This window comes from Cyprinodon variegatus, unplaced genomic scaffold (genome assembly GCF_000732505.1).
Source record: "Cyprinodon variegatus isolate N-32 unplaced genomic scaffold, C_variegatus-1.0 Scaffold409, whole genome shotgun sequence".
NCBI classification, from domain to species: Eukaryota; Metazoa; Chordata; class Actinopteri; order Cyprinodontiformes; family Cyprinodontidae; genus Cyprinodon; species Cyprinodon variegatus.
Window position 1 is genome coordinate 273,202 of NW_015150862.1, and position 25,214 is coordinate 298,415.

The 25,214-nt window shown below is 37.1% G+C and overlaps 1 protein-coding gene across 3 annotated transcripts in view; it reads right to left on the minus strand.

Moving 5' to 3' along the window:
- LOC107093124 overlaps positions 1-25,214 on the minus strand; it is a 78,878-nt gene that overhangs the window by 25,073 nt on the left and 28,591 nt on the right. Inside the window, exon 1 of one of the 3 annotated variants that reach the window (XM_015387967.1) lies at positions 17,798-17,877. The exons of the other annotated variants lie outside the window; for them this stretch is intronic. The gene's annotated coding sequence lies outside the window, so the exon portion shown is untranslated. Of the gene's footprint in view, positions 1-17,797; positions 17,878-25,214 lie in introns of those variants that run through there. 3 annotated transcript variants of the gene reach the window in all.

Consider the following 25,214-nt stretch of genomic DNA (forward strand, 5'->3'; position numbering starts at 1 on the left):
CCATCTCCTGATACGCTCTCGCCTGTGTCCGACCTTTCAGACATGTCAACATCTTCTGGATCCGACATTGTAGCATGGCATAGACAATTCATGTTTGCAGTTTGAAGAACACCTGCTTGCTTCTAAAGATTTCCTTTTGCTAACCAATGAGTGTTTGCGTTATGACTCATCAAATTACACTAGTTTTAACTAGATGTGGATGGTGCCAATGATCTGCATTGGATGGTGCACATGACGTGAAATAGATATTTATAAACATTAAACCAAAACCAAGAATAACGAGTAATATTCTTTTTTAAATATAAGGAATACAAAGTACAGATACTTGTGTGAAAATGTAATGAGTAGCAGTCAGAAGTAGGAAGAAAAATATGTAATGGAGTAAAATATAGATACCTAAAAAGTGTACTTAAGTACAGTAACAAAGTATTTGTACTTTGTTACTTGACACATTAGTTTGGTGGAGAGTGGTGGCCTACTGGTTAGGGCATAGAGCTTGGAATCCTGAGGTTCTGAGTTTGAGCCCCACTCCCGCAGTTAGGCATTCTGGGTTTCTGAACAAGACCATTAACCCCCGATTGCTCCCTAGGCAACCCATGATGGCAGCCCCCTGCTCCCCAAGGGGATGGGTTAAATGCATAGGTAAATTTCTCCAATGTGAGATCAATAAAGTTCAATTTCTTTCTTTCAATTTTTAATTTTTTTTTGTCATCACTGTAAAATCTGGTTTTTTTTGTGTTAAAACGTGTGTGCTGGTGTTGGGCTTTAGGTAAGTCCTACTAGAAAATTTGGTGTAAAAGTGCTTTGCTTTTTTAATTTTCTTTTTTTTGTTCTTTATTCAAATCAGAATGTTGCAAAACAGCCCACTCTAGACAGGGTGCCATTTTTGTTCTTTCCCTGTATTGACATAATTTGTGGAAGGGTCCTAGCATTCGTCTGCATTGTTTTTAACATCAAGCTGATCTTAACTTCACCAAAAGGGGTGATTCCAACGATCAGAGACTCAGCTGCAGACATTCCTTTGCATAGCTTTGTGAGACATAAAGGGGGGGTATAAAAAGAATGTGTGGGTTTAGAACATGCTCTAATATTTTTTTTTGTTAAAAAATTATTATACATGAAGTTGAAGACAATTCCAGAAGTATTCTAAGTAAAATGCAATGTCTTAACTCCTATAAGTTATGTTTAAGAATATTTTGTAACACTTGATTTTTAGGGGTATAATCGTAAAGGAGTCAAAATACGAGTAACCCATTTTTTTTGTAGTTTTCAAAAAAAAAAAAATTCGATTTTATTATCCTTCAATTAATTACTCCTGCTCTACTTAATGTTGGTTTATACCTTGAAACTACATTGTGATCTTGGCATGGCAAAATGTGGATGGGTTCTAAAGGTGTTAATACTTTTGTAAGGGGTTGTGGTCCTGACTAAATTATAAAAGGGTTGATTTAATATGTTTTGGCTTTGGATTTAAGGAAAAAATTATAATTCTTACTAGGGCTGGGTAAAAAAATCGATTTAATCGATTTTGAATCGATTCCTTTACATTTTTGCAAAATCAATGTCTAGGGAATAAGATCGATTAGTACATGACGTTCACAATCAAATGAGCAGGAAAGATGCTCTCAAGATTACTTCAAGCCAGACAGATGCAAATATAGCAAATAGGTTGACTGAAGACATTAACAAATGGGGGCTGACCAGATAATGAAGATAATGCAGCTCATGCATGTGTGAGTGAGTGAGGCTTCACTTTTTCACTTTTCACCAACAAGTTTGCACTTATGAGACTGTTTTGTTCACATCTCAAGTTTAAACTATCTGATTTACAAGTTTGCACTTTGTGTTTAATATGACAGGAAAAAATAAAATACATGAGTATTTTGAAACACAGTTGAACCACTTCCATTATTGCAAAAACAGATCGAATCGAAATGAATTGATTTAGAACTTTATTAATCAAAATCAAATCGAGTCAGGACTTTGGCAAAAAATACCCAGCCCTAATTCTAACACATGAATGTTTTCCAGCTTAGGAAGTCCCAAAGTCTTTGTTGCTTGGCATTGTTTACAGCACCGAGTACTGATTTTAGCTGGCAGCCAGCCGACTGTTGACAGTCTTAGCGAAAGACTACTAAAGTCAGGTGAAAAAAGCTTTTATTACTCTGTCATGCAGAGACCCACATGGTGGTATCTACTTCTCCAGATAATCTCAAGAGAACATCCTGACCTCAGGTTTAATGGGAGAGACTGAAATTATGTGGGTTCAGGGTGTTTCGGGTTTGAGTTAGCAGGCATTGATGCAGGTTGGAAGATGGATTGATCAAATAAAAGGCAGACAATACCACTTTAAAATCAAATTTCTGGTTGTTTATGTAATAATGTCCATAATAAGGTTCTTTGACTTGATCCAGTTCAGTGCTGCCTGGCCAACAAAGGGAGGCAGCAGAGAGCAGATACTCAAAACTGTCTGGACATAAAACAGACCCCACCACTTCTTAGAGGGACCTCCACTGGTATTTGCACGTCTGGATAAAGTTAAACCACACAAGAGCTTTTTATTTGTAGTCCTTGGAAACCTGGCTTTCATGATATCTTGATCTGGTGTTTGCAAGCATATCAGGTTTAATCATCTTCCATACTGTACATGCCATTTGTATATACATATTGCAGTAGAGGAATGACAACATATATGCAGGATTAATGTTCTATCTTATTTACTGAGGTTGTGTTTGAATGACCTGCAGCCTTCCATGCAGATGTGTAAAAAATGAGGCTTATGATGCATGTTAGAGACACTGTAAGTGACAAAACAGACAAAGATGAATGCTTCACAGCTGCTTTAGCCTGAGGCAGTATAAGTAGGCTGGGGCCAACATGGAAAGCTCACCATTCTTCACTCCAATGCCACATAATGTTGATCTGGAACTACTCAAGTTATTTTTCTTTCACTTATAGTGTCTTATAAAAAAGTATTCACACCCGCTCAACAAACATTATAACCACCAACTGTTGTTTTGTTATGGGGAGCTCTTGTAATTGAAGTAACAGATAAATAATAAATATTTATATTTTCTAAAGTTTTTTACACAGAAAATAACTGAACAGTGTGGCAACCATTTGTGTCTAGTCCCCTTTACTATTTTCCTTTGTAAAACCCAGGTATTTTTCCAAGTTATCTTAGTAGTAAACAGTGTCAGAGGTTTGTTTGGAAACAGTAGTGCACAAACGACATTGTGAGAACCAATGAACACACTTAGCAGGCAGGTGATAAAGCTGTCAGGGGAAGAGGTACCTGCTACAGAGATCTACAGATCAAGAGGGACAATCAGTTGACACAATTGTTGTGCACTACAAAGATCTTGCCATTATGTAAAAGTAGCAAAAAGCAATCACTCTTCAAAGAAATCCACAATAAGTATACTTTACAGTTTAACACAAGCAAGGTGAACACCAAAGTTCTGATCAGATAAGGTGAAATAAAACTGTTAAGATGAAAAAACAAAACAAAAAAAACAAAATTTCTATGGTAGCAGGATTATGCAATGGAGGTTGTTATCTTAAGCAGACACAGGGGAAGTTAATTCAAGTTGATTAAAAGAAGGATTAAACTAATGAGAGTTTTCCTGCAAGAAAACATATATGCAGCTAGAGCTACATTGGGAGAGTTTAAATGAAAAAACAATCATGGATTACAATGATCCGGTCTGAGTTTAGGCCTAAATTAAATTAAGAGGCTGTGGAAAGACTTAAGAATGTAGTTTGGTCTTTAGATTTTTAATGCATATCCCAAAAGACCCGCAGTGTAAATACAAATTAACACATTATTTTCTTATTAATTAAACTAGAATCATGTCATCATCTGCCGTGTTTGCACTAGTTTTTTGTAGGTACAAGTTTGGGAAAGTTCAAAAGGTATGAAAGCTTTTGCAATTAAAAAAAGTAGCCCTTTGGAGTTTTTTTTTTCCTTCAGTTGCATTCAATGTTACATCAGCAGGCCTTAGTCTACATGTCCAGGCATAGGTCTCAGTATATCTGAGCATGCTCAGTTGTGTTTATAATGGTCTCACAAGCGGAGAACAGTAAACTCTGGACAGCCCAGAGAGGGTGGTGCGGCCAACATCAACAATAAGCCCCTCTACTCTGAGAAGGTTCCATTTCTGCAACACCCTCACCTCCCTCTCTCTCAGCTGCAGTACGGCAAAGCATGTTGAACATTTCCTGTGACAGTCATATTTCCACATGCATCAAGACTGTGTCTGTACTCAGCAGCAGTGGGTTCTGTGGTGAACATGACCCTGTTTGGTCATACGGAGAACTCACACAGGCAAGCACACCCCGTCAGACAAAAACATTTTTTTTTTCTGATTTCATAGAAGAGGAGAATGTTTTAACCAGCCTATAATTGCATTTTCTAAACAAGACAGGAGTATGAGTCACTTTCCAGGGGAAAGGAATGTCACCTCTTCCTGTGAAATTAGAGGGAGAGGGCTGGAGGGAGTTACTGCTTCAGAAAAACATTTACTGGACACTTTATATTGTCAAGGATGTCTAGCATCCACTAGGGATCAAACAACATGGTGGCACTCAAATAACGAGGTGGGGGGGGCAACAAAAATAAGCATCTTTAACCAACGCTGTTGACTTCTTGAATCAACACATCATGAATCAAATGTTTCCATCATTTCCCTAAAGGGGTTGCATCCATTTTTCGCTTCCATGGACCTTCCTGTTTGTGTTCCAAAACTCTTAGAAAGTGTGCCAAATACTTGGCTGATACCTAATAGCCTGAGAAAAGGAGTTCAGGGGGGAGAAGAAAAGGCCACTGACCTCTGGAACTTTTGGGTTGAACTTTCCCCTCCATACCTCCCTCCACCCCCTCAACAGCTAGTTGCCCCCCCCCCTCTCTCTCTCTCTAATCAATTACTGTTGGCAGTCAGGGGACCACCAATGATTAGTAGCGGCAAGGCAGACGTTGCTCAGGGGGGAGTGTTGGGTGAAGGAGGCTGGGAGGGTGGCAGAGGTGGGGGTAGAGGAAAGGAAATAACCTTTGATCAAAACGCTGCCTCAAAAAAAAAAAAAAAAAGAGAGAGCGTAATGCCCCCATCCCCCCAATTTAAATGACCCTTGAAGAGGTTTATTTATCTATGAGAATGAAAGATGGCATCCTTTTGTTTTTTTTTCCTCTCTGGGTAGACAGCAGTTTCTGCCAAATATTGTTTACACATACACAAGCTCAGTAGAGACCATTTGAGACCGAGAGAGCTCAAAGACAATAAGGAACATAAACACAAACTTTTTTTCTTCTTCTTAAAGTCTTTGAAGCAGGAGGGAAATAATTTACTGGCTCTTAGTTTTTTTTTTTCTTTTTTTGGAGAATCTGTGCTGTTCCCACGCCCAGTGTGGCACGAAAGCTTACCAAAACCATTTGTCATAGATTGGCTGATTGGCTTGCTGGAATCTTAGCATTTCCTTAATAGAATGGGAAGTTTAATTTGATAGAAGGAAATGACTCTCTATGCCCACCAGACTCTGCCCTGCTCACACTTGTCCCTTGTTTTCCATATAATTTTACATTTGAGTGGCAAGAACGTTTCTCCCCTAAGTATTAAGGTTATCTATTGACATAGAATGTAAAGAGAAAAAATTATGTTGTTTACTTCTTTCTGTTTTGGGGAAATTATTGGGTGAAATCAATGTTAACGTCAGTGCCGGGAAAATATAGTCTTACTCACTGAATAATTTTTAACTGTACAGTATGTTCAACAATATCCATGCTAAAAGATGATGGTGCATCATGCCTTTGCGATGCTTTCTGTGGTAGTAGGGAAAGGGTAGGTGGGTGGTACAGTTTAATGTAAAGGAAAACTTTGAAAACTAATTTTACCATCTAGCACAACAACAACCCCAAACAAGCAGCTAGTACTCAAGTGGAATGGTTTAGATTAATGCAGATTCAAGTGTTTAAGCTGCCAATCAAGTGTCTTGACCTAATCCAGTTGAAAAGATATCAAATACCTAAGAAAAATGTACTACTTCTGTTGCCAGTGTGAATATTTTTAGAAAAAAATCCTACAATTTTAGACTCAGCAATTCCGATTTGAGACTAAAGTTTCTACAAAGCTTCCTTACCAACTGTGGTTTTCTCTAGAGCTCTCTGTGGCTAACTCTTTCTGCACACAATTAATGGCGTTATGAGCACCACTGGAGAGCTCAACAAAAACTGTTGTCTCTGTGCTTTTCCCATGGGAACACCACAATGTGTTCAAGACAAACTCTCTGAAGTGATACAGTTATCTCTCTTCACTCATGTTCTTCCTGGAACCAGTGTAAAGCCAGCTAAGTTAAATCAAATTAGAATTATCTGTCATTTTAGAGCCACCAAGGATAACCACAATGTATTACTGATAGAAACAAGCTGCATTCTATAAAACTGTTTAGGAATCTAATCTGTATTATTGCTGATTTTTCCCTTATGATAAGATGTTTTTCACATTCCCAGACCTAGAAGTATTGTACTATAATATGTAAAGCTAGAGCAACTGAGCCTCATCAGACAGGCATTTCAAATCTGCTGTCATGGCTGTTTAAAAAGAGGCTGACGGAAGACAAAAGCAACTTGTCCAGTTGTAGCCCCTTTGAGGTTCTCTAACGATTCCTGGGCCCTCTTAGACATCAGTGCAAATTAAAGTTAACACTTGGTGAAAGGGAAGATTAGCACCGAGAGGATGGCACAAAGGGTGTTAAATATGGCGAGAAGTATGGTGGACCACAGGCCAGGCCTGGGACACATAACCTACAGCTGTCTACATTGACCTATTTCCACTAAACTAACCTAAAGATATTTAGCATCCACCATTGTGTAAAAGGCCTTTTGAAGGGACACTACTGAAGTCTGATCTGCAAGGCCCACTTTGGGCATGCTGTCCTTTCATGGCTCTAATAAAAGCGATGGTGAAGGGTTTAATTTAATGTGGCAGGTGATTATATGGTACATATTTATCTGAAGGGTTAGGGCAGATGTCACAAGAGAAGATCACAGAAAAAATAGGTGTGTAAAGAATACACAAGCCATTTAATTAATCACCATATATAAGATACACACAATAAAAAGACAATCCTTACACTTAAACAATAAAAGGTATATTAGCAATGCCAATGAATATCTCTTCTTTGGGAAAGGTTTAAAATGAAAATTCTACTGGATGTTAAATATGTATGGAAAGCCAAAGAGGCCAAAATTCAAGAAATGGACAAAACCTTTGTCATTTATTAAAAGTGTCACTGATGAATTGAAAACAGATATAATTTAGAAAAGGGTAAGTGTTCAATAATGTAGTAAAGTCATGTATAAAATCCACCCAACTGTTTTTTTCTGCATTTAACTATTCTTGCAGCAGGGTAAAAAAAAAAATTCTGTCTCTCAAGTTTTCCTATCAATGTCCCTCTCAACTATGTACACTAGTGATTAAATTTATCCATGCATGTTTTACTATTTCATGTTGGGGTCTTTTTCATGGAGTACTTTCCACAGGGCCCATTAAATAATAGCAGTAATTAAAACACTAAATTATTAACATTAATTATTCATATAAAACATAGTCCAAGGGTTTGTGACATTTTTTTTCTACAAGTAAATATCTGGGAATTGTGGCCTTTGGTCACACACAACAGCTACAAAACAGCTTAATTTCTTATTTATGTATCTTTATTCTACTTCATGCCCTTCATGATAAAATGTTACCTCAATCTGTTTGAATTTTGCCTAGTAAATATTTGGTGCTCATACTGGTATTGTTGAAAAAGTACTTACTTAGTTTAGTTACGCACCATAGGTAATTGTATTGTGTAATTTCAAATAAGTCAGCATGTTTAGAAAATACATGTCACACACTAAACACACTATCTTTTATTGAAAGAAGGTTCTGATGTCTCTTAAATTTTCAGGAACATAACTCATTGGTTGGCTTCTGTGATTATTGCACTTCTGACATCAAACATAAATGACTGAAGACCCATTACAATCAAATCCAACCATTTTATAGTTAAATAAGAAAAAGACACCTGAATAGCTAGCTATTTTGGTTTTAACAACCCTTTTAATAAGATACCTAGCTGGTGTATCTAACTGCTATGATGGGAGTTTACTTCACACCACATACTGTTCCTGTTTGAGATTTATGATGTCCTATTTGTAGAAATGTCATTCTGTCATGCTGCTCATAAAATGGCATACTAACTGAAGTTCATGAGATAGTCGATTTAGTCATAAACAAATCTTAGCTCATCCAGGTTACTTTTATAAGTCAGACAACCTGTTCATAAACTATTCAGGGAATCTTTTATGGATCCTGTGATACACTTTGTGTTTTAATATCTGGAAAATGTGTAAGCCATAAAGCACATGCTATTGTTTTGCTTCCACTAACCCCCCCTTCATGCTGCTTGATTGTTAGAGGGGGGGTATTTGCATTGCTTTCCTTCTCTACTGAAGATCCTTTCAGGAGGCCATTAATGCAGAATGTCTAGTCATGCTAGACAGCATTAGGCTGCTCTAAGACTCTGGTTGCTCAGGGTCGCACTCTAACTTTGACCTCAACGAAACAGGAGAACCTATTTTCTTCCCCCACTTCTTCAGATCACTGCATCAGTGTTTACACCAGCAGTGAATTCAATGCATTTCTATTGTGCCTGTTTTTTTTTTTGTTTTTTTTTTTTGTGGGGACAAAAAGTTATGTCATTTTTGGACAAATGCAAGTTTTATTTTCTATAGTTACATGTCAAGGCAATGGAGTGTAAGCCCCATCATATATCATATACAACATAAGCAATGTTATCTTCCGACTACAAGATAACACGACATTGAAAGTGGTATCTGATTTGAAGCTTTTGTAAAATGCAAGTTCCTTTAAATTATTTCAGAAACTCTTGAATTTCTTATGTATTTCTACATAAAGGGCTTATACACTTACCAACCACTTTATTAGGAACACCTTGCTAGTACCAGGTTGGATCCTCTTTTGTCTTCAGGACTGCCTTAATCCTTTGTGGCATAGGTTCAACACAGTAATAAAAATGTTTCTCAGAGTGTTTGGGCCATATTGACATCATAGCATCACGCAGATACTGCAGATTGTCTGCTGCACATCCATGATGCGAATCCCACAGCATTCTAAGGTGCTCTCTTATATATATCTGGTGCCAGTGGTGGATATGTGAGGACCGTGAAATTGCTGTCATGTTGAAGAGGCCAGTTTGACAAGAGTCATGCTTTATGACATGGCTCGCTAACTTGTTGGAAGCATTCATCAGAAGATGGGTACATGGATGACATGGTCAGCAACAATAGGCTATGATGTTGACCTGAAGCTCAAATTTTAATAAGGGGCCCAAAATATGCCAAGAAAACATCCCCTACACCATTACACTGCTACTACAGTACCAACTGTTGTTACAAGGCAAGATGGATCCAACAGAATTCGAGACTCATCAGACCAGGCAATTTTTTTTCCCAATCTTCTATTGTCAGGTTTTGCTGGCTGAGCTTCAGTTTTCCAAAGTTTCCTGCTCTTGACTGATGGGAGTGGTACCTGGTGTGGTCGTCTGCTGCCGTAGCCAATTTGCCTCAACGTTTGACATGTAGTGTGTTCAGAAATGCTCTTCTGCGTACCTGTTCCAAACCTGGCCATGTGTAAATATCCTACTAGATCAGCAGTTTCTGAAAAACTTAGACCAGCCCATCTGACAACAATAACCATGCCTTATTCAAAGTCACCTAAATCACCTTTCTTCCCTTTCTGTTTCTTGGTTTGAACTGCCGTAGATCTTCTTGACTATGTCTATATGCCTAAATGCATTGAGTTGCTGTCATGTGATTAGCTGATTATAAATTTGCATTAACTAGCAGTTGGACAGGTGTACCTTATAAAGTGGCTTGGGAGTGTATAACTGTTTCTAAAAACTCCGTCCATCCATCTATCTAGAAGTCATCTGTCGAGGTCACAGGGTGCTGATCTATATAGATCGCCAGTCCATTGCACGTTAGCACAGATGTACAGCTAGGCACAAACACATACAAGGGCAATTTAGAGACATCGATGAATTTGATGGTCATGAACCCAGAGAGAACTTATGCAATGCAAGATGAGAACATGCATAATCCATATACAGTAGAAAAATCCCAGGCTAGGAGTCCTTTTTAAATATTATCATACCTATAGCTCACAATAGTTGAAATAAGGTCAGATATGTCATTTAAAGCATATTTAAAAAAACATAAAAAGGAATGTCTGTATTAAAGTATTGAGCATTACAGCTTAATAAAAAAAATACCCCAAAAACAAATCTAGCAATAGCAATTTCTACAGGCCAAATCTAAGATCATTAAAGTGTAGACATATATCCAGTGGAGCTGCCTGACAGGAGAAGTGTTAAGATCAAAAAGCCCGGCACAAGAGGGATTTGAAGTTGCTCAGTTAGTCTGCCCATAATTTACCACATTTGCGTATGACCAACATTGGCAAAAGCTGGAACCTAAAACTTTCAAATAAGGACAGGATTCAGTTTACATGTTTTCATTTCTGGTCTGGTTTTGAACAGCATTGTCACTCTAGGATGCACAAGTATTGGTCACCACAATGACCTTATTTATTTCATTAAGCGAATCAGTGGTTATCCAGCTCTAACTTTTCTCAAAACAATGCAGTACCTGTTTTATTCATAAGGATTTAATTTTTTAACTTACTTAATACACTAATATAAAATCAGATTGAACCAGCAGTCAAACTGTTGCTCTCATTAATCTGACACTGACAAAAATGTTTTAGCCAAAGCTTATTATTCTGGCCACACATACAGGAGGATAGGTTGCAATTAGTGGATATAGATTTAACATAATCTGCAGAAATCAACAGACATTTTACACTGACTCAACTCATGATGAATATAAAGTAAAATATGTTGAATTTACTTTGATGGTAAACTTTAAGCTCAGAATCAACACCTTTTTCCTCTCTTTATTGTTCTGATTGTTTACTGCTTACTTGGGCTATCAGGCCTAGCTACTGCATGAACTCAGTTGTGTCCTTTCATGTCAGGTTTGGACACTCTTTTCCTTATATCAAATACTGTGTTTTGTAACCCTGAGGTCAACAGAGAAACTTAATTGGATGTTGTATACAAATAAAACACATCCTTTTCGCCTGCTTACTTCTATTAAACACAATAGGATTTCTAGCATTGACTATTTTTTTTTAGAAAAACAAAAAATAGAGTTTACAGGAATTATAAATCGGGTTCTTTATAATTAGATTTGTTAAGCCTGGGGAATAACATAAATGCAGCCTCTACATCTCTAGCAGACAGTTCAACAGACAAAGATTTAGTTTGGAGGTTAGAAGAAGGGTAATCGGTCCATGTTATCTGACTGTTTAGGACTCATAGTCTCTCAGTAAACCATGTCCCCACCAGCCCCCTCGCCTTATCCAAGGCCTGGGTGGAAAGCTGCAAATTCTGATGGCAGACAGGAAGCCCTTATTGTACTGGGGCAGAGATCCCAGAGCCAGACAGCATACAGCAGCGATGTCATCCCTGGCAAGGCCAGGCATATCTTTGTGCTTGCTCACCATGTAACAAAGACGTAAATAAACACTGTTACCCCCACTGGTCTTCAACTGTCATTTCAATTAGGAAGAGTAGTGATTGAAAGCCATTGTCTGTGTTTTTCCCAGCCATGCAGTTACCTCTGACCCCGATGGCTCGTGCCTGAGGTGATTTTCTTTATTGGTCCATAGGGTCAGTGTTTAGCCCCACAGCCACCAGTAGCAGGTTTAAATCTGCAGAGTCAACATTCTGTTTTCCTGGCTGTTAGCTGCATTAGCACACTGAAGTTGCACAGCCCTTCCACACCCACTCCGTAAACATCCTCCCTCAGGCCAGATAACATCTCTGCCCCGTCCATTCATTCGCCGGACTATAGCTCATATGCCTCTGGACTGAACCACAAGTAATGCTAGTGGTGATATATAGAGAAGCTTTGCTTTGAAAAAATAAACCTAGTCAAGCATTAGACCAACAACAGAAATGAGTTGTCAAAATGAGAAAATATTTTCTTACCGGTACTTGTATTTTGTCATATAACAACTGCAAACATTAATGTACTTTGATTGAGATTCAAAGATCACCTCTGTAAAGTGTATAATATAATTTAAAGCAACACAAAGCTTTTGAATTTTTATTATTATTTCCTTTTTTATAAAACATTAATTTTGGCCCTGTGAGTAAATACTTTATAGTGCACTCTTTTGAAGAACAGCACCTGCAAGTCCTTATTAGTATATTATATCATGCTTCATATCTAGAGACTCAGTTTATCCCCATTCTTTTTTGCAGATTAGCTCAAGCTTTGTTAAACTAAATGGGGAGAGTGCATGGAAATACATTTAAAACTAATACCATTTTAAAACGTTGGTCATAGTTCTGGAATTTGGCTTTAGCACTTTAATCAATGAATACTAATACGTATATCTGAACCAATCAAATGTAGCTTTGGCTAGTTCAGGGTGTTATCCTGCAGGATTGTTTCGCTTCATTTATACTCTGATTTGTTTTCCTGTCTCGGGAGAAACAGGAACTATTCCTCACCTGTCTGCTGCATTCCCTGGCCTATGCTGTGCTTTTTCATTGTTCATTGATGCTCTCTGACAAACTTCTGAGCTCTTCACAGAACAGCTCTTCCCTTTTTTCTATTAAAAAATGACTAATTTTAAAGGACATTAGTTACACTAGAATGTTGTTACCAAAGTAAAGGTATGTGAGGGAAATGTACCAGGCTATTTTTGCTTGTCTGATTTTTTGCATCATCTTCCTTCATTTTGGTCTATCAAATAAAATTTTAACAAAACAAATTAAAGCTTTTAGTTTTCATTTTATAATAGTTGGAAATGCATATCAACACTATTGCAAGTCATTGGCCTTGTCAATTGCTAGTTAAATTGCTACTGGATAATAAATGTTAATACAGAAATTACCAAAGCCACATAGTGTTTTAGCTTTTTACTAATTTGCTCCCAGTATAACTGAAACTGTAGAAAAACGTTTTGGAAAAGTGACCAAATGCAATATCTTCCAGGAAGCAGAGCATTTGGAAAAGTCTCAGTAAAAAATGTTGTTACTGACAATAAATCATCACATTGTTTAATTAGCATCCTCAACATTTTATTTCATTGTGGTTTCCCTCTAACATGTTTCTCTCTTGGGTTTTTATTCACATACCTCTGATGATCTTCCTCCCATTATTTTTTCCTGCGTAAGAGGTACAGACTAACAACTACTGGTTTTCTGGTGGGAAAATAAAACAAGCTGTTGGTGTAATCCTCCACATGGGATTTGCAAATAAATAATCAGTGCTTATCTGTCTTAATATCTTCATTACAGATTTCTTATTATCCGGTTACCCTGTTTACTTCTTTAATGTGGATAATTACAACCTCCAATGTAGATAAAGCCCAGTATTTAGCATTTAAACAAGTACATTCTTATCTAAGTGTTCTCTGTTCTCACAGAAACAGCCCAAAACAATGGTGAGATTCCTGATCCTCCCACTCGCTTTTAACCCCAGGTTTCACCTGAACCTAATCTTTTGAGGCATCTTAGTCATACAAAACCCTGCAAACCTGAGTAAGTTGATGCCATGTTGGTGGTGGTCTCCAAAGACCAAAGGGAACAATGGATCAAATGCAACCTAAAATACAAAGAGGCTTTGAACTATTGTTGTTGGTCTCATGCCCACCACAACCCCCTGGTCCTCCTCAGCTCCTCATATCTTGTGTGTTATCTGACCCAGTGAAAGTGCCACATTTAAGAGGAGATGGAGGAAGAGTCTGATTTGGCTATCAATATCTCATCTTACCCTGATTACCTGTACAGTAGATCCACCAGCATACCCTCTAACTGTTTTGAAAACTTCCATCACATTCTGCAAGGAATCCCCCTCCATCCATTAGACGATAGAGTCATAAATTAAATGTGGCTTGAAGGTCATGAGTGTCTTTCTTGGTAGATGATTGTGATCGTAAAATAAGGAGGGCTATGAGAATAAGGTTGTACATGTAGGGACATACTTGCTTTTCAGATTATGTTTTTCTGTTGCAATTAAAGCAAATTCCTTACATTACGGCAGATTTTATTCCTTTCCAAAACTCACTTTAAATTAATATTGTTTTTCATATTATTTACAATACAAAAACTCTTCATATTACTTGATAAGTATATTAAACATCCAGATGCTTTTTACTTTACTTTATTAAATTTAATACAAGGGTGCTCCCATGTCAACTTTTAATTATTAACAAATATTTTTCTGAAACATTTTTTCTGTTTTGTTTTTTTCACTCTAGTATCCATCAGCATTAACCACATATGCTACCATTCTAAACTTGTAGCATCTTTTATTTGGGACCGCTTCCCCTCTTTGAACACTTCTTAATGGGTATCCAAAGCCTTAAGAGTAAGATACAGAATGATAATGTGTGGAAAAAAGAAACTTTTGAGGCAGGGCTGTAGTACAAAAGACAGCTTGCGATCCATGGTCAAGTGCACTATGGACCAGTGACAGAAAACTACTAGAACAAAAGAAAAAAAGTGAGATTTTCAGCCGCTGCCATTCACTGCTGCTGGGGTATTTCTGGACAGAACTGGAGCGAATTTGAAGTTGTTTAAACAATAACTTTTGCTAGAAGTGCTATAACAAACTATAAGACTGTCCAAAATAGAAAAGAAAAAAGTACCGTAGAAAGATTTAAGATGCATCAAATATGAAATTTAAAGCAAGTTTTCCACAAGCTGTGTTTTGAAAGGAACTGCTGACTCACTGATGCTTATAAGGCGATCTGGAAAATCAGGACCTTATTTGTGTTTGTAAACTGTAGATTGATGCCAACTTCCCAAGTTAAAGCAGAAACACTAAAACATGATAGAACCTCTATTTTTCTTTTCTTTTTTTTCCATGTGGAACTTTGTTGTGTGATATCCCAAGGAATCTGATCCTATAGCATCAATCTCTGTCTGGATGATAAAGACACTGATGACAGAAGAGTTGATCTCGGGCCTAGGGTGGGGTCCTCGCATATTTGTCTGTAGTTCTACTGTAAATGCAAACGTCTCCACCCAAATTCAAACCACTCCACAGACTTGTCTCCATTCCCTAACTGTCTGTAGACATCAAGTTAAACATGTTACATGCACAGTGTTTACCTTCATTCCATCATACATTTCCACAAGACGGGACCATGAGGAGTCTTGCCTAATGAGAAAACAGTATGTATCTAATCAGCTTGAGAGATTAGGGAGAAACTGTGCAAACCACAGTAAAGCTATCATTGGCAACGGCTGCTTATGATACAAGCTTCTCAGTTTCTGCCAGCTGGCACACACAGCCAGGGGTAAACCGCGCCTGCCGGTTAATGGATCATAAAGGTCTCTCGTAGCCTATTCACAGCTCCACATTATTTAGCAATTTAATACAAATCCATTAGTTTTCTGTGTAAGCAAGCATGATATTTAGACTCCATGCACCACGCAGGCTCCATGCATCAAAACAAAGACGCAAGGCACTCATAAATCATCATGCATGGGCAACTCGCATTCTAAGACATTTATACTTTTCTTCAAAAGCTTATCACATAATCACAACACAAAATTCTGGCAGGCCCAAGGCAATTATTCTCAATTGCATTGCATTATTGCACGAGCATTTTTCTAACCAGTTTGACCACAAAAAACAATCCATTCAAGTCCAAATTATACCAGTGTTTGTAACCCATCATAAGATGTGTACTGCCTCCCACCCTCTTTAGAAAAGGGGTTGCTTTGTTTCTTTGTTTTGTTTTCATGACACTAAGAAGTCCTTTGAAAGCAAATGCATTGATGCAAATATTAAATAATTGTATATATATTGTATAGATTCACATTTTTTTCTTTGGGAATTTAATTTTTTTAAAAGTCTTAAAGGTTCAAAAGGAAAGTAGCTTTGATGGTATAACTATGAGTTTTATGAACTTCAATGATCTAAGAGGGGATAATAAAGCTGGAAAATTAAGGGGAAATTTTCAAATTCCAACCACAAAAAATTACATTCAGGGAAGGAGAAAAGTGCCTTTTTTGAGTCTGACGTATGTGTCATTGTTTTTGTTTTTTTTTCTCATATGGAACTAAGTGGATCACCACAACTATGCCTTACAGGCATCCCTATGGCACAGGGTTAGATCTGGGGTCACTTTTAGACAAGATTATGGTAGTGATCTCTTTTGCTTCAGGTTAGATGTCTGAACAATTTTCACTTAAAGTTCAGAACAGGGTGGTTAATATTTAGAAGGCAAACAAGGCAAAGCGAAAACCTAGTGTAAAATATTAGAAACAAATATGGGGAACAATTATGATATATATATATATATATATATATATATATATATATACAATATAAACATTGATAAACATATTTAAAAGTTAATGAGTCCTTTTAATTGGGTTGGGCCAGGCACATATAAGAAACTAACACTTTGTTGGGTGTTTGATATGTGTCTCCAAACATTGTACAGATTCTTGGCAGTTTGAAGATTCCTGGTAAGGTGTCATCACAAATGACTAGTCATCCATTAAAAAGATAAGTTTTACTGTAACTATGGCAACAGATTACCAGAGAGGATGAATTAGATGTGGACTTCTTTAATTGCATCTGAGAGAGAGCTTGTACAAAGCACAGTATTAACTATAAACCTAGTCAAACTGAAGTTGTTTTCTTTTAGTATAAGAAACCATACTGCAATAGCTTTAAAGGGACATTTATAGGATTTATGACATATGAATTATTTATTTAAGTATTGAAAAAATTCTGTGTTTCAGCTACACGTTGTAGTAACATTGCTGCATAAAGAATAGGAAACATCAAAATATAATTAGCTGATGTAACTAAAACACCCGTATTGGTTCTTCTAGATATCAAGAAGCTCTGGTCAGCCAAATTTTGATTTTCTTTGTTTTATTTTATTTTCTTTCCCAATTAGTTGTTAAGCAGTTGTTAAGCATTCAATGGTTTCTGGCATTTGGCTCTCACCAGTGCATGTTTCCCAACAGGTGTTAATATCATTATATTACCCACTGTCCTTGATGGTATTGTTATTATGACCACTACTAACATCAGATTGTGAATATATTGCACACAAAATCTTTCAAACAAAGCATCTGTGGGTACCGAACAGTCATTTTTTTGACTCTCCTCTTCATTTATCAACCCATCTGCCTTGGTTAAATTGTCTTTTCATCCTTTTCTGTGCTATTACTTTTAATAATGAAATAAAACTGGTCAGATGACTAATTCAAATCTAGATTAACTTCCAAGGGGTTCTTTGCATTGACCATTTATGGTTAAAGTTGGGCTTGTAGAGAACAGATCAAGAGGTGGGAACTTGTATGCAGACATCAAGGTGCAGTTATGATCGGTTAAGGAGTCCTAATGAGAGAATGTATGGATTTAAAAACCTGATTTTTGGAATAGAATGTAAGGCTTTATTCACGTACTGTTGTTTTACTAAACATACAATATAAAACGTGGCTCTTTCTTTAAAGTCATACATTATTTTACACAATGGGTAACTGCTTCGTTGCAGAAAAATCCCCAATCCCCAAAATTTATTTTCTTTTACAATGCAAGCAAACTCCAATTTCACACATTTATCAACTGCAAATATTACAAATTTGTCCATTTGAGAGTTAATAAAAGCAAAAGGAAAGTTTTTCTTACCTTAGTGAAACAATGCTATTCTTGCAGTTGTATGCCTTAAGAATATGTGGAGGATATTGCCAGATGCACTTGTTCTGTTTGAACACAAGTGAATCCCAGTTGATAGAGTGCTGGCATGACAAGCTATGCAAGCTACCGGAAAGGGATTAAAAAGCATTAAGCGTGTCCAGCTGCACAGCCACACACACACATATATTCAAATTTATATTCTGACATACTGACACATTAAATGATAAGAACTGCAGAAAATCCTGTTATTGTCTCATCACTTAGTCTATTAGTAATCTCAGAAGTACCAGATTAATGTTTGCACAAAGAATTGGCACGGGTTAAAAATGAAGGTATAATGTGAAATGCTGTTTCCAACAGTTGAACTTTTGTTTATGCACACCCTCTTGTATCTTCATCTGTATAGCTCTGTTGTCTAAAGCTGATTATTGAAGGCCAGATGGGCCCCACTGGCCACGCCTTGTCTGTCTGTTCTTCCAGTTATCGTCCAATGAATGGCATGCATCTGTATGAGTGGATGACCAATACAGGCAAACTGGGTCACAGATTTATTTGAAGATAATGCAGTATGGAGTGCAAAATATTTTTTCCCCCCGATATATTTTATGCCATGAAAGTGTAAATACAGTAAAACAGAACAGCCCACACAAAGTCACCCACAAAATTTTATGATTTTCCCATATGAACAATTTAGGTATAATTTATCTATAAAATACAGACATCCTTTTGGGTTATTGAAGGAACACAGGGAGTTTGTGTGCCAGCAGTATGCTTTCAAGGGCCAGAAATTCCCCCACTGCAGCTCTGAGGCTAGCCTTGCTCCCTGGACAGCCTCCTCTGAAAATCTCCAGTGACCCTTCTGACTTTCCATAAATCTGCTGAGTGATTGTGGTGCTCAATTAACACTCCACGAATTGCTCCCAGCGGAGAGAATGGTCACATCCGAAACAGCAAGAAACCGAAGCCGCAGGTTCACTCTAAGTTCTGCAGTAATAACACAGTGGACCTGGTACAATAAAAGAGGGCTTGAAGGTCCGAAGCTATAATAGCGGCCATTGTGCTGGTGGTCACACAATCACTCAAGTGCAATATTCAGGAAAGCCAGTTCATTACATCCAATAGAGTCTCAATCATGTGTAAAATTTGCAGTTTGAATAGGCTTGCTATCATATCAGTCATCAGCGACTGTACTGAAGCTAATGGAGTCCCTTTACTCCTGCTTACCCTTTGTGTCTTTTGTTTCCACTGGCAGTATCAGAGTAAAGCTTATTTTAGACTTTTTTTTAATCTTGACAGGACTCTGACTCACTATTGTAAAACAGATTTAGGTTGCTCGCACCAATATGTTTCCTCCTGATTAGGACAAAATAGAACAGACTTTGCAAGAGGAAAGAAATCAGTCAAGGTCCAGCACATGTTTAATGTTGAATAAAGAACAGTAGAGGACCTGTTAACAATTATATATAGGCAAAAACAAGAGTAAAAGCATTAATAACTAAAAAAACTAATATTTACATGTAGTATTAGAATAAGTATAAACAATACCCTTTAAAAGCACTTTTCTTATGACATTACATCCACCACCTTTCAATATTTTTGGGACTGCATGTGACTGAGCAACACAAAGTAGCACATAACTGTGAAGTGTGGGTAAAAGAATGCGTGTTGAAAAATGTAGTAGTAATTTTTACTCTTATATTGCAAAATAACATTTTTTCCAGCCCATTGCTTTCAGAGTTTTCTTAAACAGATACTTTGAAGGATACACAGCAGATCATTCAAGGATAAAGTGGTTGAAAGATTTAAAACAGGGTTAGGTTCCAAAGTAATATCCTTCTGCAATCGAAGTCTATTCTGCCTTTAGGATTTATAAAAAAATCTGTTCTATTTTTCAGAAGACCAGTTGAAAGAATTTGAGTATGTCAGAGAGGACCTCCCTCCCCTCCTATGTGTGGAGAAAATCTAGCTTTGCAAATATCTCTGAACTCAAAATACCTTATGTAAAAAAGTAGCATCATGCTATGGAGATACTTTTCCCCCCCCAGAGAATAAAGGAGGTTGTTTTGATAAGACGGGGGTAGGGCAATGCTAAGACAAAATCTATTGCAGAGAATCACATTCCAACAGCAAATGATCCTACAGTACATACTCACCAAGAGCTACGAGACGAAAGAGTTTAGCTCAAAGCATGTTTATATGTTAGGATAGCAATGACAAAATCATTACCTGAATCCAATTGAAAGTTTTGTTTTCAAAACTAGTATAAATATCCTTAAATCTTTCAGGTTTAATGAAGCAAAAGATAAACGCATATGTGTATATGAATGTATATCTCAAGTTAAACAAATTAATGGTACCCTGGTAAAATTATAACTGCAAAAGCTTTAAAAGCCATTTTTCATTTTGTTTCCAGTTTACATTTATTGACTCTTTCATGTTGGTTTTTCACTGAAAACCTTAAAAAACACCTGTAAGGCTGGCATTGATACAAAGTTGAATGTCACTTTTTTTACACATTGCAATTTTACAATAAATATTTCAAAAATACATATATTAAAGAAAAATTTTTGCATATTACTTAATCATGCTATTGATTGCTGTTATTAAATGTTAATAAATGGGTGTTGAATTTGGAAAGTCAGGCAGAGTTAAATTTGTGTTTTAATCTTTGTAGTTGGACAAAACAAGATAATTATCCATAAATGTATTAATTGTACTGGGATTCAATCATGTAGAATAAGTGTCAAGAACCAAATAACTTTATGAATGCAGTATAAAGATATTTAAAGGGCTGATGTCTGTAAGATCAGAACCAATACTAGATGAAACTGAAGAGGCTAGAGTAAGAGAAGCGATACACAACAAAGTGATGACTCAGCACAGTCATAAATAAACATTATGATTAACTGTAAATCTGGCTAGTGTTGATGTAAACTGATGTTAATGAATATAAAAAAGCATGACACACAACGTCTTGTAACTTCACATGTAATCAAATTTGCCGTTAAGGAATAACTGGCTGTTTTATTACAAATCCGACAATGTTTTCTTCATTGGGCCAGAAATGCATTTTGAGAGAAATAAAAGTTTTAATAGAAACCAATTATAAGCAATGCCATTTTTTTAATTGAATGAAGTGTGTGATTCCCAGCTTTAACTGTTCATTACCCTGCACTGACATCATTTGTGGGCAAAACATTTGGGTGTGAAGATAGCAGAATATAGTGACTTTGTTTACAGATGTTGTGACTTGGAGTGTGGAAAATAGGTGGTCAGCACCCCCACAAACCCTGTAATTTGCACTTTGTTGGTCTTGTTTTTTTATTATGCTGCAAACAATTATGTATACAAGGAACATCTCATAAAAGAAGCCTATATAAATTCTTTATGACAGCAGACAATCTTTTCCCCAGTGAAAAGACATGAGGGGAAGTAAACATATGACTTCATCAGCTATATTTTATCTCTGAAGTTTAGATAAATACCCTGCAAGGTGCTTGGCAGAAGATCAAATCTAAACTCCTGGGCCCAACATGCTGTAGAGTGTTTTCTTAAAGGCCCATGTCTGGTCCATCTTTCTAGAACTGAGTTGCGGCTTTTGGTTTGTATTAAAATGTTTTATGTCTAGACGTTTCACCAAAAAAGAATCACTGAATGGAATTAGCTGAGTGTTAACCCACATGATGAGTGCACTTTCTCATGAGTAAAAAAACTCTCTCAAAGCAAGACATATAAGCTGGAATATAACTACAAAAGTATTGCTCTAACAGCACAGAACAGGTTAAAGTGGCTGAAAATGCTGTTTTGTTTGTCTGTATGATGCCACTCTTTCAGCTAAAGTATACTGCAGCATATCTGAGTCTTGAATGTTTGTGACTAGTTCATTATCTGACAGGCCAAAGAGGTTATTTGAGATGGTTCAACTGTGAGGGAAAGCATTAAGGTTGGTGTCATAAGTAACAGACAAGATAAAAAAAAAAACATCAACCTCTTTGTGTTATCAGTATCTAATTTCCAATTAAAATGAGTCAAAGCAATTTTAGTTTGCAGAACCACAGCTTTTTTTCTGACTTTTTTGAGCTAAAGATCCATCCATCCATCCATCCATCCACTCAACCATCTCCCCAATCAAGCTTTGGGGACAAGAAGGGTAGAAAATGTAATGGAAAAGCGTGTAAGTTTAATCAAAGGTAGTATGTTTCTGATTCAAACTGCAGAGTGTTGGAGCCGAAGAAAGAGGCAGCAGATGGCAGGTGTTGGACAAGGTTGTTAATTTTTTCATTCGGGTAGAGGTTTTGATCATTTAAAGATACCAAATTTAATCAAATTAACACTGAATATTTTTGATCCGAAACTCTTGCAGATGTAGATTAGGGTAATATTCATTCAGTCAAGAAGTAGGTGGGAAATAGAGCAAATATCTGTCAAAATATATTCATAATAAGTAAAAAACATACAAAAAAGGGTTGCTTTTTCTGCCAAATGTGCACTCCAGTTTTAAGAGAAAAAAAGTTCAATTAGCAATTTCTAACTGTTTATGATAAATGCCCTTGCATGTGTAGCACTACTGTAAGCTGGCAGATCAAATTTATCAATTTAGGCTGCACTTTTGATCATTAATGCACACAGGATTTATCACAGGTTTCCTGCATAGTCCTAGATATTTATCGAAACTGCAATTAGATTCCAAAATTTGAACTATCTGGAAGAGCCTGAATAGATTTTGGGATTAATGACCAATAAATATGTACAGTTTAATACTATAGGGTTTGCGGTAAATATTTAGATTTCAAAAACACTGATTTCATAATTCATTTTTAACCCACCAGCATGTTGTTAGTGCTCACTTTGCTTTATATAATCAATAACTATATGAGCTTGTAGAAAAAACATGAGCTTGTAGATCTTGTAGAAAAAACAAAGCTGAGAGCAGAAATGGGATAACAAATCTGTGTTGCTTCTAAATGTGATAAAAACCAGAAAGAACACTCGTTTGATAGATTACCAAAAATTATTGGTCCTCCAGCAGTCCATTATTTTTAACCACTGACACATTGTTAACCCAGAATTGCCTCTGGGTTTTTGTTTTCTGCCCTAACGTTGAAGAGAATATTAAATCTTTTAAATGGCCTTGCAATTTACTTCTCCAGTTGAGTGTTTCTTGCTTAGTTTTATTTGAAAAACTTGCCAAAAGAGGGTATGAGTAAGGATTTAGGAATGCCTTTGTCACTGCTAATGCACAATGACACACAGCTAGGGTGAATCAGGATTTCCAAACATTTTCTACACTTTTTATTGAACAATCAATCTATTAAGCCATCTAGTTCTAAAACAATAGTGCCAAGGCTTTTAAGAGCAGTGCAAGTCACTGTCAGTGTGTGCTGCTCACTGTAAGAGTTGATAAGGATTGATGGGCTGATGATGCTGGGTTACAACTAACCCCACTCACTGGTTTTAAAGTGATGCCTGCAAGCTGCTTACAGATTCTCTCTTTTATTTGTGTGTGTCCTTTTTTGCCAATGTAGCTCTGGGAATATATATCCCAGATGTAAATGATAGTCCAACTGAATTGCTTTCACATTATGGCTGTTGCCATAAGGTTCTGCTTGGTACTTTTATATCAAACTTTATTGAAAAATATTTTGGGAGTAAAACCAAATACAACAGACATGGAGATGGAAAGGGGGTTGAGGAAAAAGGTTCAGGGTAGGCAGACCCACACCAAAAGCTGAGGTGCATCAGGGTTGTATCTTACCTGTCGTATAGCCACACCAGCCTGCCGGCTTCCCCACATGGATGGGGTGAAACCCTCCAATGTCCCAGACCCCCATCCAGTGCCAGGAACCAATATCCCCCATCCCAGCGGACGAACCAGACATTGAAGCCATAGGAGAAGAATCAAAGGCTGGAGAGCCCAAGAAGAGTCAGAAATCCCAGTCAAGCCTTGACCAACCCCAAGGACCCAGCCCCATCACTTGGCAGAGAGGAGAGAACAGAGATGTTAAAGACCCCATGCCAGCTTCGCTCCTGCTCGGATATATTGTGTTGTTACCTGTTGAACTACAGTGTATTTAAACCAGGAAATGGGTATGTGTCAAAGTGCTTTACATGAATTAGATAACATAAAATAAAAATAAAAGAATAATTGAAGCAAATAAAGATTTAAAAAAGAACAATTGGACCACAACCTTATAATAATTACAGTAAATAATTATTACAGTAAAGGCAGCTCTAAAGAAATGGGTTTTTAACTTTGAATTAAAAGAACTCAAGCTTTCGGCAATTTTTATAGTCTTCTTGTTCCAGATAAGTGGAGTATAGGACCTAAATGCTATTTCTCCATGTTTGGTTGTAGTTCTGGGTGTACAGAGTAGGTTTGAAATATAAGACCTGAGTGATATGGGAGGTTGATACACTGACAACAAATCTCTTATGTATCGAGTGGCTGGTCCATTCAGTGACTTACAGACTAGTAGAAGGATTTTTAAAGTCTATTCTCTGAGCTACAGGGAGCCAGTGTAAGGACTTCAGAACCAAGCTGATGTGTTCTACTTTCTTAGTTCTTGTGAGAACACAGTCAGCAGAGTTTTGGATCAGCTGCCATTGTCTGATGTACCCTTTAGGCAAATCTATGAAGACAATGCATGAATGAAATTTTCTAGATACTGCTCTGACATTAGTCCTTTAATTTGGGAGATGTTCTTCGGGTAATAAAAGGCTAACCTGTTAACTGCCTTGATGTGTCTCTGAAGGTGCAGGTCTGAGCCCATCATGACACCAAGATTTCGGCCATAATCAGTGGATTCCAACTTTAGTAGTTGAAGCTTTGAGCTAACTCTGGATCTCTCCCCTGTTGGTCTGAAGATTATTACCTCAGTTTTTTTGTTTTTTTTTTCAGTTGTAGAAAATTATGGTGCATTCACATATCGATCAGTTCTAAGCATCTAGCCAATGCTCTGATGGGTTCATAATCACCTGATGGCATTGTGATGTACAGCTGTGTGTTGTTTGCATAGTTATGGTAGCTTATCTTGTTGTTTGTGAGCAAAGGGGAGCATGTAGATGTTGAACAGGAGCGGCCCCAAAATGAAGCCGTGAGGAACCCCACATGTGATTTTTCTGGTCTATGATTTAAAGTCCCCTACTGACACATAGAAATCCCTGTGCTGCAGGTAGGATTTAAAACATTTCAGTGCAGGACCAGAAAGGCCAGCCCAGGTTTCCAGATGCTCTAAAAAAAAAAAAAAAGGTATTAAATACTGCACTGAGTACCAACAATACCAGCACTGTGGTTCTTGCACAGTCTGAACTTTTATGGATGTCATTGAAAACTTTAATCAGGACAGTCTCTGTAGTGTGGCTAAAATGGAAACCTAACTGGAAGACATCAAAGCAGCAGGTCATTGTT